This window comes from Vigna umbellata, chromosome 5, assembly GCF_029865625.1.
Source record: "Vigna umbellata cultivar VRB3 chromosome 5, Vumbellata_1.0, whole genome shotgun sequence".
Lineage (NCBI taxonomy): Eukaryota > Viridiplantae > Streptophyta > Magnoliopsida > Fabales > Fabaceae > Vigna > Vigna umbellata.
In genome coordinates this window covers 43,584,308-43,598,762 of record NC_142169.1, presented here as the reverse complement: position 1 = coordinate 43,598,762, position 14,455 = coordinate 43,584,308, and the positions used below count along the sequence as shown (strand labels likewise).

Genomic DNA, 14,455 nt, shown 5'->3' with positions numbered 1-14,455 from the left:
GTGTTCTTGGACGGCTTCTTTGACTGTTTTTGGACTGCGTTTTAGGCCGTTCACTCCTCCGTTTTCATCCTTTTCATTTCGAATCTACTTTTCAGGTTAGCTTGTTGGTTGAAAATTTTTTGTATGCATGTAATTGAGTTTTGTGAATGCATGTTTTTTACTGTAAAATGTGACTGCGTAATTGGCTTTTGAATATATCTGTATTAGTTGTGTATTATATAAGTATCAAATCATTGAGTGACACTTAGTTCCCGTTTGAAATTTAAGACAAACGATTAATCTTTTAATCGTTTGTGTTAAATTTTGAATTGTCCGATTGGACAGTTTGAGAAAATTAATTTCCATAATTTGCAATTCCATGTCATTTGGAGTTTAAGGATAAGATTGATAAAATTTCGGTTCAGTACTTGTGTTTGTTCTCCGGATGCATATTTCGTTTCAGACAAAGGTAGAAGATGACAAAAGCAGAGTTCAAAATAGTGGCGTCACACTACAAGCTGAGGCTGTGCACTTTGCTAGTTCTAAAGACAAAAATCCAATCACAGCATCCATCAGTTATTTTGGAATAATACAAGAAATATGGGAAGTTGATTACATTACTTTTAGAGTACCAGTTTTCAAGTGTAAATGGGTTGATATAAATTCTGGTGTCATGATGGATGACCTTGGTTTCACATTGGTAGACTTGAACAAGATGAATTACACTGATGAACCATTTATCATGGCTAGTCAAGCAAGACAAATATTCTACGTAAGTGATCCATCGAATAACAAATGGTCAGTGGTTTTAGAAGGTAGAAACATGCATGGACATGAGGATGACGATTCTCTTGATATACTTGAGACAACATTTGTTGCATGTAGACCCACTGAAGACCCAATTGATGACGTTGCCGATGTAATGCAGGCAATTCGTAGTGATCACAACGAAGGCATTTGGGAAAAAACAATTAATTAATAGGTTAATATTTTCACTTTTATTGACTTTATATGTATGTTCATCATAACTGAATTATTACTAACGTTGTATAATTTTTCAGGTATGTCGGCCTCAGACTCAGGATCGGGAAAGAGCAGACGTGGACGAGGCGTCACCCGAGTGGCAGATGTGACATCCGGACGCGTGGATGGTCAGAGGAGGCATGTTGACATTGACCCCAGATCAGGTCATCCATCAGGGCCAAATGCTGATAGGTTTAGGAGTTATCTGGGCAAGTTAGCAAAAAGTCATGTCTCTATCCTTCATGCATGTTGGGATGACGTCCCAGAGGTCGACAAGAACCTCTTATGGCAAGATGTTCAGGTATGTTTAGACTTCATGCAATTTGTGATATACTTATCTGTTATGTTTTCTTTTGGTAACAAGTTTTTGGTTTTAAACAGCAACATTTTGATATTCCAAACACAATGCAAATCAGAAAGAAAGTGTTATCGCATATAGCGATAAGATGGAGGGATTTCAAGACAAGGCTGACACGACTATATGTCTTTGGAGATAGACAACATGAAAATCCATCTCAGCATTATACCTTCACAGAGGAGGATTGGATGCAGTTTCGTGCATCTAGAGAGTCTGAGGAATGGAAGGTATGTTTCTTAAGATCGTCTTTCATTGAGTTTTTATGATTTTACACTTACTTATATACATGGTTTCACAGGATAAAAGGTTAGCCGCCCAAGAAAGACAAAGGTTAAACGACGTATACTTACGTAATACCTTAAATCTCTGCATAAAATCTGTCAAGGTGAATCTTTGCTCTATGCTGATAGAACTAAAAGTGCAACAACTAATGGTGGATCAATTAAGCAAAGACCAAATCTTCACATGTAAAGGCTTGGAACATGTGTAGTGTAAAAGAACACTTAAATTGCAAATGCTTGGAACAAGTGAAATTTTAATAGGTTCTTATTTGTATACACTTGGAAAAAGTCAAAGCTAGATGAATTAATATGTTTGTTTAGTTAATTTCAAACTTGAATATTGGTTTGCTTAGTCAAAAGATAAAAGAATACATTATTACTTTAATTATAGACTTTTGGAATGAGTAAAATATAACTAAACTATCAGTCGTAATGAATGAGAGTCTTAGTCAGTTAATTGAAACTTATTTAGTTAATTCAAAGTCTCCATTTATTTATTAAATGAATGACAATTAATGAAGAATTCAAGTATGACAAAACTAGAGAATCAACCTGCCTTTTATATTCTTTTTTTGTATTTTTTTATAACATTTGTTGCTTTTCAAACCTTCTTTTTATTGTTATTTTATGTTTTTAACATTTCTGCAGCTTATTATAGGATTTGTTTTAGATGTAATTCTTGATTGAATTTATTGGAAGATGTATCCTATGAAATAATGTCAAATGGTTTGGGCCGTAATTGGGTCATCACTTAAGTTGTTACTCGCCAACAGTCGAGCAGATGATAAAATACTCAAAGAATATCTAATTGAAGATATTGATAAGAAGGTTATAAACAACCAACCGGATTTTCAGGTAATCTGTTTATATTTTATTCTGTTTATATTTTATTGGGTTTGTATCAGCTCAGGATCCATAAGGTAAATTATAAATACAAAGCCAGGTACGTTTTCACTTAGGCTCAATTCATACTCCAATACATTCTGCTCACACTCAACTCATTATCAAATATTCAAATAGTGATAACTTTTCACTGTCACACACCTAACTTGAGCGTCGGATTATCTTTGTAGGTACCCCCTCCCCTCGTCAAAGAAGGAGATCGTTCGGTCAGAGCCAAAGACCGAAGGGTTAGCATCAGGAGACCGAGCGACAGAGAATAACATGACTGAATGACCTAGACAGAAGTCAACCGAGCGGTCAGACTAGGGAAGCCGAGCGGTATAAGTAGGTGGAGCACGTGATTCAAACATGGAAAGGTTAGTGTCTCGGTCCCACAAAAAATCAACCGAAACATTTTGGCGCCCACCATGGGGCCAAGAGCAAGCAGAAGACGCCCAAATGGTGACCACGAGGAGCATGGATGAACAACAGAATACCAGGGATTTGATAGCGTAGATACAAGCACAGGCAAGAACCATACAGGCGCAGGCGCACACACAATAAGAGATGCAGCGAAAGCAAGTAGAGGAGATTGCGGCGCTAAGGGCGGAACGAGTCCATACCGAGCGATCCGCCTCCAACCACGACAATGAAAACGAGGGAAGTAGTAATCGACACCCATCCCAGCACACCAATCTGAACGATTGAAGAAGGAGAAGACCTTCGCCCATCCAAACCGTTCGGCCAACCAGCTTACTCCCTTTTACAACAACCATCATGCAACGAATCCCGACGATCACCTTAGGATCTTCACCAATGCAATGACGTTCTACACGAACAACGATCTGGTCATATGCAGATCCTTCTCCTTATCGCTCAAGGATGAAGCATTGGAGTGGTATAACACTCTTCCCCCAAACACAGTAGATTGCTTCGCCACCGTAGAAATCCTCTTTTGAAGGCAACACGCCTTCAATTAGAAATAAGAGATAACACCAGCGGAATGGGTAAATACTAAACAGGAGAAAGGGGAAACTTTGAAAGCCTTTGTGAAAAGGTATAATGAAACTGCACGGCGAGTTAAAGATGTTAATCACACCTTTATCATCAGTAACCTGCCTTCATGTCTAAGGCTAGGATATATTGCTGAAAAACTATATGCGCGACCACCAAAAACAATGGATGAACTTCAGGAAAGGATAACTGAGTTTGTTCGTATGTAGGACATGAGGAGCTCACAACGAAAGCAACAACAGGAAGCTGATGTAAGCGGAAAGAGAAAGGACAACAGACAAACGATCGACAACTACGACAAGGGAGGGGGTTCTCGACCAAAGGACTTCCCTCGAATGCCAAAGTTTGATCATTACACAACTATCAATGAACCAGGGCAAAAATCCTTGATGAAGCCCTTAGTGTCGAACTTCTTTCGGTCAGGAAGCTTCATTAACCTAATAATGTGATGAAAGAAAGCACTGCCAATACCATCAAAACCTAGGACATACTACCGAAGAGTGTGTGAGACTCAAAGATAAAATCGAAGAGCTCATTCGTGCCGTCCATCTCTGTAAGTATGTAAAAACGGATCGATCGCGGATAAGAAGCTCATCAAGGTCTCCACAAAGAAATATCGAACGACCACATAGAAAGGAGGAGCGAAAGCATAGGCGGAGTCGCAGTCGCAAGCCTAGCTTTGACCGCACAATCTTGAGGCCCATCGACTGGAAGATATGATAAAAGTCCTTCCTAACACTAGGAATGCGACTCATCTGAAGTTTACATTAGTTAAATTTTGATATCATGTTTTATTTCAATTAAACTATTTTGACAAGGCACTATTGGTATGAATAAAGCCAGAAAGTTTCTTTCAATTACATATGTTCAATCGTTCGGCTTCAGAAGTGTTGGCTATCCGGCTTCATAGTGCAGGTGACAAGACCATGCAAGAGCTGAGAGGTAAAACCCCTTTCATTGAAGAAAAGACCGAGAGGTAAATTCCTCTCGTCAGAAAGTCAAAGTCAAAGACCGAGAGGTAAATCCCTCTCGGCCGAGAGCTAAATCCCTCTCGTTGAAGACGAAGACCGAAGAGGTAAATCCCTCTCAGAAGCAAGCCATCACTAGCGTTAAGAAAACCCAGGGAATGCTCTGTGAGAATCCCTGGTCCTAAACCGAGCGGTGAGGTTCTATACGGCCTCACTCTCGTCCTAAACCGAGTGGTGAGGTTTTATACGGCCTCACTTTTGTCCTAAACCGAGTGGTGACGTTCTATACGACCTCACTCTCGTCCTAAACCGAGCGGTGAGGTTCTGTACGACCTCTCTCGTCCTAAACCGAGCGGTGAGGTTCCATACGGCCTCACTCTCGTCCTATACCGAGCGGTGAGGTTCCATACGGCTTACTCTTGTCCTTAACCGAGCGGTGGCGAACGTTCTAAATGAACGCTCACGGTAAAGCCCGTTCCCTAAGAAGAACTCCTAGGTCAAAGTCAAAGCAAAGAGGCAAAGCCCGCTCTCTAGGAAGAACTTCTACGTCAAAGCCGAACGATCATTCACACCACAATCGCAGCCAAACGATCTTGCTTACATGGTATAACCATCTACTTACTTTTACTTCAAATCGGATTATTTTTCCTCCTTGGTACATGTACAACAAATACAGTCTCCTTCAAACTCATAAGTCCTATAGTTAACCACGGCTAAACCCGAACGCTTAACTCAGACTTAGGGGGCATGATGTATCATATGAAATATGGTCAAATGGTTTGGGTCGTAATTGGGCCTATGCTTAAGTTGTTATTGGGCCAATAGTCCAGTAGATGATAAAATAATCAAAGAATATCTAATTGAAGATATTGATAAGCAGGTTATAAACAACAAACCGGATTTTTAGGTAATCTGTTTATATTTTATTCTGTTTATATTTTATTGGACTTGTATCAACTCAGGATCCATGAGGTAAATTATAAATACAAAGCTAGGTATGTTTTCACTTAGGCTCAATTCACACTCCAATACATTCTGTTCACACTCAACTCATTCTCAAATATTCAAATAATGATAATGGTTCATTGTCACACACCTAACTTGAGCGTCAGAGAATGTTTGCAGATACCCCCTCCCCTCGTCAAAGAAGGAGATCGTTCGGTCAGCGCCAAAGACCAAACGGTTAGCATCAGGAGATCGACCGATAGAGAATAACGTGACTGAACGATCTAGACGAAAGTCAACCGAGCGGTTAGACTGAAGAAGCCAAACGGTCTAAGTAGGTGGAGCACGTGATTCAAGCGTAAAAATGTTAGTGTCTCGGTAAAAAAAAATCAACCGAAATAGAAGACATAATTGATTAGCTTAACCATGTTTATATCTTTTTTTTTTGTTTCGTGCAACAAACAATCTTTTTATGGACATTAATAAATTATGCAACATTTAAATATTTTTTTCATTTATTTGATTGTTGAAATGACATCGATCACTCACATATTATTATAGTATCTTAATTTTATGTATAAAATCTTAAACGAAACTTTCATTAAAACAAAGTGCCATAAAAAAGATATAAGTTGTTTAAAAGTAATATAGCATCATAAAACTTGCATAAAGTAGAATATAACACATTTTAAGACTCTTAAATATGTTCATAAAAAAATCATATTTATTATTATTTGGTTATATTAAACTATTAAAAAATATATTTTTTATTAGATTATTATAATCGTAATAATTATTTATATTTAATACTTTTAGTTTTTTACAATTAGGGTTAAATTTGAATACACGAGAATCAAATTTTCGTTTTTGTGTTCATCTCTGTTTGTGTGCTCCTACCTTAGTGTGCTCATAAGTGGTGTGCTAGTTTGTGTCTTGCAACGCATGCTTGGTTGAGATTTCGGGAGGCTTTTCATGTGTTTGGATGCGACTTCTAGAAGTATGTGAGATTTTCGAAAGTGTGGGGAGAATCTTCGAATGTGTGTTACTATTGTGAGATTTGTCATTTTGTGAAACATTATGACCTATTCGCTTTCTTCGTAAAACAATGGTAGTTTTATACTCCAACTAAACTATTTTCGATTTAGTATCATGGATTGTAACTTCTAATTCAATTTGTTTATATTATTTTGCCACCAAAACCCCAATCACAACTAAGTATAATGAGAAATGTAGTGTGAGTCACTCATATGCTACAACCAGAGCTAGGATTTCATCATATATGTAGCTAGAAGGTAATTTGTCAAGTTTAATATAATTTAAGGTTTAAAATGCATTAAAGTAGAGTTAAATTATGTAATAGGAAAAAAAGTATTAATATTTTTGGATTAAATTAAGAGCATTATGTACTGAGTTTTTCCTTGTTATGCGGTTCTATTTCTTATGTGAATTAAAGTTGGCGTTGCAAAATAACTGAGGAGTGACTCTAGTTATCTACACATGAGGGTATGACATCTGTTAATTTTTATGCAACAACCCTTGTTTCTATGTGTTGGAACATAACACTCTTAGACATATAATGGTGGTAAATGATAGTGTGATCCTCACAATACTGGGCTAAAAGTTTCTTCGTAGTCCAATTCTATTGTTTTTTGAAAATTCTTGGAACCAATCTAGCCTTCCTTCTTTCTATTGTTCAATTTGTCTTGAACTTAGTTTTGAACACTCACTGTGATATTTTCATCCCTTGATACGAAACTAGTGTTCACGTGTCATTTGAGCTTAGTGCCTTAAATTTAAAGTTGTCAATTTGGCCTACGGGTTTAGTAGTAAGTTGGGACAAAAAACTTCAAGATCAAGAGGTCTTTATTAAAAAATCTCAAAAACAAAAACACCAATAAAATTTAGCTTATTTTTATTTTTAAACATGAAAAAAATCTCAATCAACAGAAGCTAAATAAGTCTATCTCGACCTTTGATTAAAGGTGGGTCAAATTTGGATAAGGCTCACTTCGTAGAATTTCAGCTAGGTCGACTCTACATTATTCGGAAAAATTTCGACCAATGATGACTCAATTGAATTCGACGAAATTTCGAGTGTCACCGATTAGGCCAAAATCCAGCTTGGGTTGACGCGGTTGAAATTGGACCACATTTTGATAAAAGTCAACTTGACCAAATTTTGGTCAAGCCCAACTTGATCGAAATTTGGTGGAGCCCACTTAGCCAAATTCTACCGAATTTAGAGTGGGCACGACTCTGTCGAATTTGTCCGAATTTCATACGAAAGGCTTTGGTGAGCGGGAAGAATGATGAGAGTGATACTATGCACTTGCTCGGGAAGCTCTTTGGAAGAGTGATGGGGAGTGACATTGTGTACTTGCCTGGGGAAGCTTTTTGAAAGAGTGATAGGAAGGGACATCGTGTACTTACCCGATGAAACTTTCTAGAAAAAATGATGGGGAGTTGCAATGTGTAGTTGCGTCGGGAAGCTCTTTGAGGGAGTGATGGAAAGTGGTATTGTGTACTTTAGTGGTTGCGTGTACTTTCCCAGAGAAGCTCTTGAGATAGTGATGGGATCACTAGTACAGGCAGGAGAAACGACAGCGGTTGTTTTTCGTTATAGGCACCGGTTCTCGAACCGAGGCATATGCAGGCGATGCAAAAAGTGTACTACTTTTGGCCTCGGCTTGAACCGAGGCATAAAGGGAGGCGATTTGACATCGGTTCATCCACAACCGAGGCAGTAAAGCTTTTGGATTTTTTTCTTTTTTTTTTCGAAGGACTATATGCTTCAGGTTAGGGGAACCGAGGTCGTATGTTCCACCCTACTGCCTCGGTTGTAGTCTAAACCGAGGCAGTAGAGGGTTTTTTTTTTTTACGCAGTACTTTTAGCCTCTGTTGTGGTCAAAACCGAGGCCGTATGTTGCTTTTCTACCTCGATTTTGGCACTAACCGAGGCATATATCCTTTTTTTTTTTAAAATGAGGTCTGTTTCTGCAACATTCCCAACAACAGAAACAGACCTGCATATATATTTACAGCCAGAATAGTCGAGAATAATCCAGAAACGTATATTTTGAATGAAAATTATAATAAAACATAAATACATTCAATTGAATCATAAATCAACTTCTTATAAGCATAAATCAATCAAATTATAATCATAAATCAAGTTTGAAGCATAAATCAAACTGAATGTACAATGTTAAACTAATAATAATGTAGAAAAACATCAAACAACTTAGAAACATAAACTTAGAACTTAGTATATCCTAATATCTAGTATATACTATTATATAAATGAATTACATATTTAGTCAGTGCTTTCCTCACAAGTTGAAGTGACTTCTCTGGAATTGGAGCAGTCCTATTAAATCTCTGCATAAAATACAATGATTTAACTTAGTGTATTTGAAATCTAAACTATAGGGAAAATAAAATTGAAACCTAAATAATACCGTTTCCCATCCACTGATGTAATGTGCACGAATAATGGTCATCATCCAAAACATGACGTAGTAACCACATTCATATGACCCCGTTTGTATATTACACTACAATATATCATCATAATTATAAAATGTTAAGTAACATCAATTGAATGGAACCAAATGTAACAAAGTATGGACTAAAATACCAAACCTTAAAGTTTTCATAAACTTACATCATCCACAGCTGAATGAGTGTAATATTAATTTCTTCTCTACCCGACGCAAGCTCCCTAACATCTTGATGATGCAAGTACAATGGGATCTGAGCTTCTCTTCCAAATGTAGTAGAATCCCAGTGTACATTCATCGGCACATCTGAAATGATTTTAGCAAGCTCGTCTAACGCACCAAGAGGGTCATCCTCAGATAAATGAATCTTCTTCGGTGGAGGACTTCCCTCTTTACCTATCTGCTGTTAAATGCAAAAATGGTTATGTTATAACGTCAATTAGAAGTAAATATTAAAATTGAGAAGTATATAGTACGAGTGTTTACCGGGGGATTAGATACATCACCAACCAAATGTCTAGGCCAGGCGACAAAGGACTTAAATGCTTCTTCCACAGTGAAGAACTCATCTGTAGGCACATGAAGAACGACATCCGCTATGACATATCCATGTTGTATAACTTCGTATGAAACCATCACAGATAAGATGTTCCCTAATATCACTTGCGTTCAACTTCCTCCCATTCAAACAGTTCACACAGGGACATCTGAACTTCACTTCATTATCACCACTTGTACTCGCATTATGTTGCGCAAACTCTATAAATTCTTCTACCCCTCTCTCATACTCAGTGCTGATGCGTGGTAAATTAATCCACCCTCTATCCATACGCATCTTTACTGGAATTGTTTACACCATTTCAATAATCTTGAATGATCACTTTGATCGTGTTTATATTCAAGGTGTGACCCTATCCCATTCAAGAAGATTCACTTTTTTTAGTTTATTAAACATATCAATTTTAAACAACATATCTCATATTTCACGAAATTTTGCCAGCATTTCGCATTGGTCTTTAGGTTACACGAAATGAAAGTGATTATAAATCACAATCAAATATGCACCCGAAGATCAATACAAAACACACTGACAAATTTTCGTGAAATTTAAGAAATGTATATTAAAATTGATATGTTATAATAAACTATGAAAACGTTATTACTCTTCTTAAACTGTCCAACCGGAAATTCAAGATTCAATACTGTAAATTATTATTACCATCTCCTCTATTTTCATTTGTAAAAAGTATGTTTGTTCAAAAAATCTGGAGATAGTAAATAATTTTTGTATTGAATCTCAAACGGGAAACTAAGGCTAATTCACAACAACAATATATATTCAAGCAAACAAATAATTACATACGCAACATGTAATATATTCAACCAAACAATATATTCAACCAAGAGTAAATAATGTCATTTTAATTAACTTTAGGGTTTAGATACTTGAGTTTATTTCACTTGTTTACAACATGTTTCTCAAACCTTATTTGAATATTGTTTAAATTAACGTATCTCCCTTCCTTCCATCTAAAACCCAACAAGTCTTTTTTTTTTAAATTTCTTTCTTGTTATTTATTCTAAACTAAACTTACCAAACCTTAACTCTCTCTTTTTTGTCTATTTTTCATAATTTTTATCTACACCAAATGCGTTCAATTGGTCTCAAATTCTATCAATCTTGTTATTTTTTATGTCTTATATTTTGTTAGCTACCTTGAGTTACACTCTTTGAATCAATTCCTTGAAAAATAAATAAGTGTTAGGCTTAGAACCAATTAATCATCCCAAATTTCCAGCCTTCAAAGTTTGTTGAAACTCAGCTTTTATTTATCTAAACTAAACAATCTACAATTCAACGTGTCAATCACTACACTATACATTTCTAAATTAACTTAGAATAGTGTGTAACACACTACTTATCCTAACAATCCAACTCCCAAACAGCCAATACACTGTCAACAACAAACAGCCAATACATACAACCAATACATACACTGCCAACAAAATTAAAAAAATCAACTCAACCAATACATACAATTTGATTCTCCTCCAGAAACAACAATTATTATATGCAAAAACACAATCAACTAACCTTAATGTAGACAGGAAGAATGAAACAACGTTGGAGGCAGTATCGGCGGAGGCAGCAGTGGCGGAGGAAGCACCGGCAGGCCAACGGTGGCGCGTAGGTGAAGGGAGGAGGCGCGACCAACAATGAGGACGAGCAGCACTGAATGCGCGAGCACTGGCAGAGGTACACCGGCGAGGCACCAATGGAGTGACGGCGAAGGGAGGAGGCGCGGCGAGAACCGGCGAGAAAACTGGTAGCAAAGCGGTGGCGCGGCGAGAAAACTGGTAGCCAACGGAGGTTCTGCGGCGAGGCACCAATGGAGTGACGGCGAAGGGAAGAGGCGCGGCGAGAACCGGCGAGAAAACTGGTAGCAAAGCGGTGGCACGGCGAGAAAACTGGTAGCCAACGGAGGTTCTGCGGCGAGGAAAGTGAAGAAAAAACAGGTACGAGGAAGAAGAAGAAGCTGTCGCGATTTGAAAATATGAAATTGAGATACTACCTCGGTTACTCCTACAACTGAGGTAATATCACCATACGTCATCGGTTAAAAGGATCAACGGTGTAGAATATGTGGAGAATCGACCTCGGTTCAGTGCTCAACCGAGGCCCTAGGCGTAGCAGTAGTTGAACAGGCGCGTAGCAGCAGTTGGACAGGCGTAGCAGCAGTTGTGGCAGGTGGTTTTGGCCTCGGTTCGCCACTGAACCGAGGCAATAGGCTACTCTTTAGGCACCGGTTTCCAACTAACCGAAGCAATAGGTTATGGTTCAGACTTTTCAGGTGACCAGCAAAGGCTTATAGGCTTCGGTTAAAAGCATCAACGGTGTAGAATATGTGGACAATCGACCTCGGTTCGGTGTTCAACCGAGGCCGTAGGCGTTGCAGCAGTTCAAGAGGCGCGTAGCAGCAGTTGGACAAGCGTAGCAGACAGGCGTAGCAGACAGGCGTAGCAGTTGTGGCAGACAGGCGTAGCAGCAGTTGTGGCAGGTTCGCCTGCAGTTTGGGCCTCGGTTCGCCTGCAGACCGAGGCAATAGGATACGGTTTAGGCACCGGTTTTTAACTAACCGAGGCAATAGGGTACGGTTTAGGCACCGGTTTTTAACTAACCGAGGCAATAGGCTACGGTTTAGGCACCGGTTTCCAGCTAACCGAGGCAGTAGCTTGTGGACAAACTTCTTTGTAACTTTGCAGTCTTATCAGACTGAGCAGCAGCAGGCGAATAGGCCTCGGTTACTTGCCGAACCGAGGCAGTAGCATGTTGTCTGACTCTCCAGTGCCTTTTCAGCTTTTCAGACTGAGCAGCAGCAGATTGTATAGGTCTCGGTTTTTTCTGAACCGAGGCAATAGGTGTGTTCCAAAATGGGTTGAATAAGCACCGATGTATATAACGTTATACGCTTCGGTTTTGGTATACCCGAAGCGTATATTAAGCGTCAAAATCTGTATTTTTTACTAGTGGATATGACACGTGAGCTTAAGATTTACGTCCAAGAACTATTATTGTTAGCAAAATGATGAAGATAAAGTTATGATGATTCTCAAATCAAGTTAAGAACAATCAAGATTCATGAAAAATTATTTTGAAGACTTGTATTGTATTATAAAGCTTTTGTAATAAGTTTAGATTTAATAGGACTTAGCTTCAAGAGTAGAAAATGTGTTTTGTAAAATCATTGTAGCAAAACACTGTAGCACTATTCATATGAATAGTAACATTATTCACGTGAATAGTGACGCTTAATGATAAGAGTATCGCACTCAACACAGATGTTGGAGAAACTAGTCGTTGGAGAAACTAGCCGTTTATGGTTGTTAGACAAACTAGTTGTTTATAGCCGTTGGAAAAACTATCCGTTTATGGTTGTTGGACAAACTAGCCATTAAGTTTGTCTTTTAGTGAAAGGAAGCCTATAAGCAGAATTGAAGGCTTCATTTGTTAGATATAAAACTCTTCCCTTGTGCTCTAGAATGGAGAAACTCTTGAGAATTGTGAGCTTATTGTTCAGCTAAGGAAACTCTATATGTGGAGCTGGTGAAGTGCTGCTACGGTGATAGAGGAATAGCTGGTTCATCCTTGGTGTGTCTAAGGAAGTGATCGGAAGAGGAAGTCGTCCTTCGTGAAGTATTCGGAGGAAGTGTTTATCCTTTGTGAAGATTCAAAGGCGATGTAGGTTCATCTCTTGTGGCATTAAGATAAGTGTTTTCTTAACTTTTATAAATTGTATCTTTGTGATTGTAGTTTGTAATTGCTTTGTAATTAGTAAATTTTTTATCTTGTTTTGAGATAAGCGACTAGACATAGGATTGGTAAGATCCGAACAAGGATAAAATCATCTGTGCAAATTTCTCTCAACCTTACTCTATTTACTTGTTATTATTAATTGCTAAGTAAGTTTAATTGAGTAGAAATTTTAAAGGCACACGTTTTTGTTAAGAACCAATTCATCACCCCCATCTTGGTTTGTTGTTCCACGCTAACCATTCCGCTGCAGCCGCTCTGACAATTATTGTTTGAACCTCTTAAACTGAGACTATATGTTGATCTCTTTATTGAATGATATTATAGTAATTGATATTTGATTATGGGTTATTGAAAAGATTGATAGATGGAACTGTATAGTTTAAGTAAAGTAGGTGAATATTCATCTTGTGTTTCTATGTGGTTAGCTCGCCCCTGCTTGTTTATGTTTATGCGATGATCTTATAACTCGTGTTGTTATACAGGAGTAGATGATGTTACAAATGAAGTTGGATATGCGTAGAATGGAGAAGAGTACTAGGAATATCTTTGGGGCATTTTCTTAAAAATTTGTATTTGCAACAATATTATTTAAGATATGTAATTTTTAATTTGTACTTATGTTAAATTGAATTAAAGTTTCATATGTTGGAATCAAAGGTTACATTTCTTGAAAGTAAATGGATGTTTTACGAATTACTCGTGACATTCTGAAAAGGGTGTTATAGAGATGTCTCTACCTTGTCGGCTCGGCTCGACCTTCGTCCTGTTTCGGCACGTTTTGACCTTCAACCCGAGCTAGCTCGTCTCAACATTCATTTTGGGTTGGCCTGTCGAATTTTGGCCTAATATTGTCCTTTTAGGTTGGCCTCGCCCAACTCTATCTTCGACTCGTGTTGGTCCATCTCATCCTTCAACGTGGGTTGATTGATCAGTCTCAACCTTCGAATCTAACAATCTTGTCTTGACCTTCAGCTCTAACCAACGTGTCTCAACCTTTGACCTGCACCCTTTCATGACTTTCGGTTCGAGAGAGCTCTTCTCAAATTTCTGTCTGAAATTACCTTTCTCAATCTTGAACTTATGCTTGTCTTTCTTGGCCTTTAGTGAAACAATCTGACTCAATATCTAATCCAGGTTGAAGGTATTACTTTTAAGAGTTAATTAAAGTCTTGTAAGAGGTCAAGCCCATC

The 14,455-nt window shown here is 38.0% G+C and overlaps 1 long non-coding RNA gene across 1 annotated transcript; it reads left to right on the top strand.

Moving 5' to 3' along the window:
* Nucleotides 1–1,049: 1,049 nt before the first annotated feature.
* On the top strand, nt 1,050–1,588 carry LOC148198423 (uncharacterized). Its single transcript, XR_015786792.1, has 2 exons — nt 1,050–1,303; nt 1,384–1,588. It is a non-coding gene; the product is annotated as an uncharacterized LOC148198423 (long non-coding RNA).
* The last annotated feature ends 12,867 nt before the right edge of the window (nt 1,589–14,455 follow it).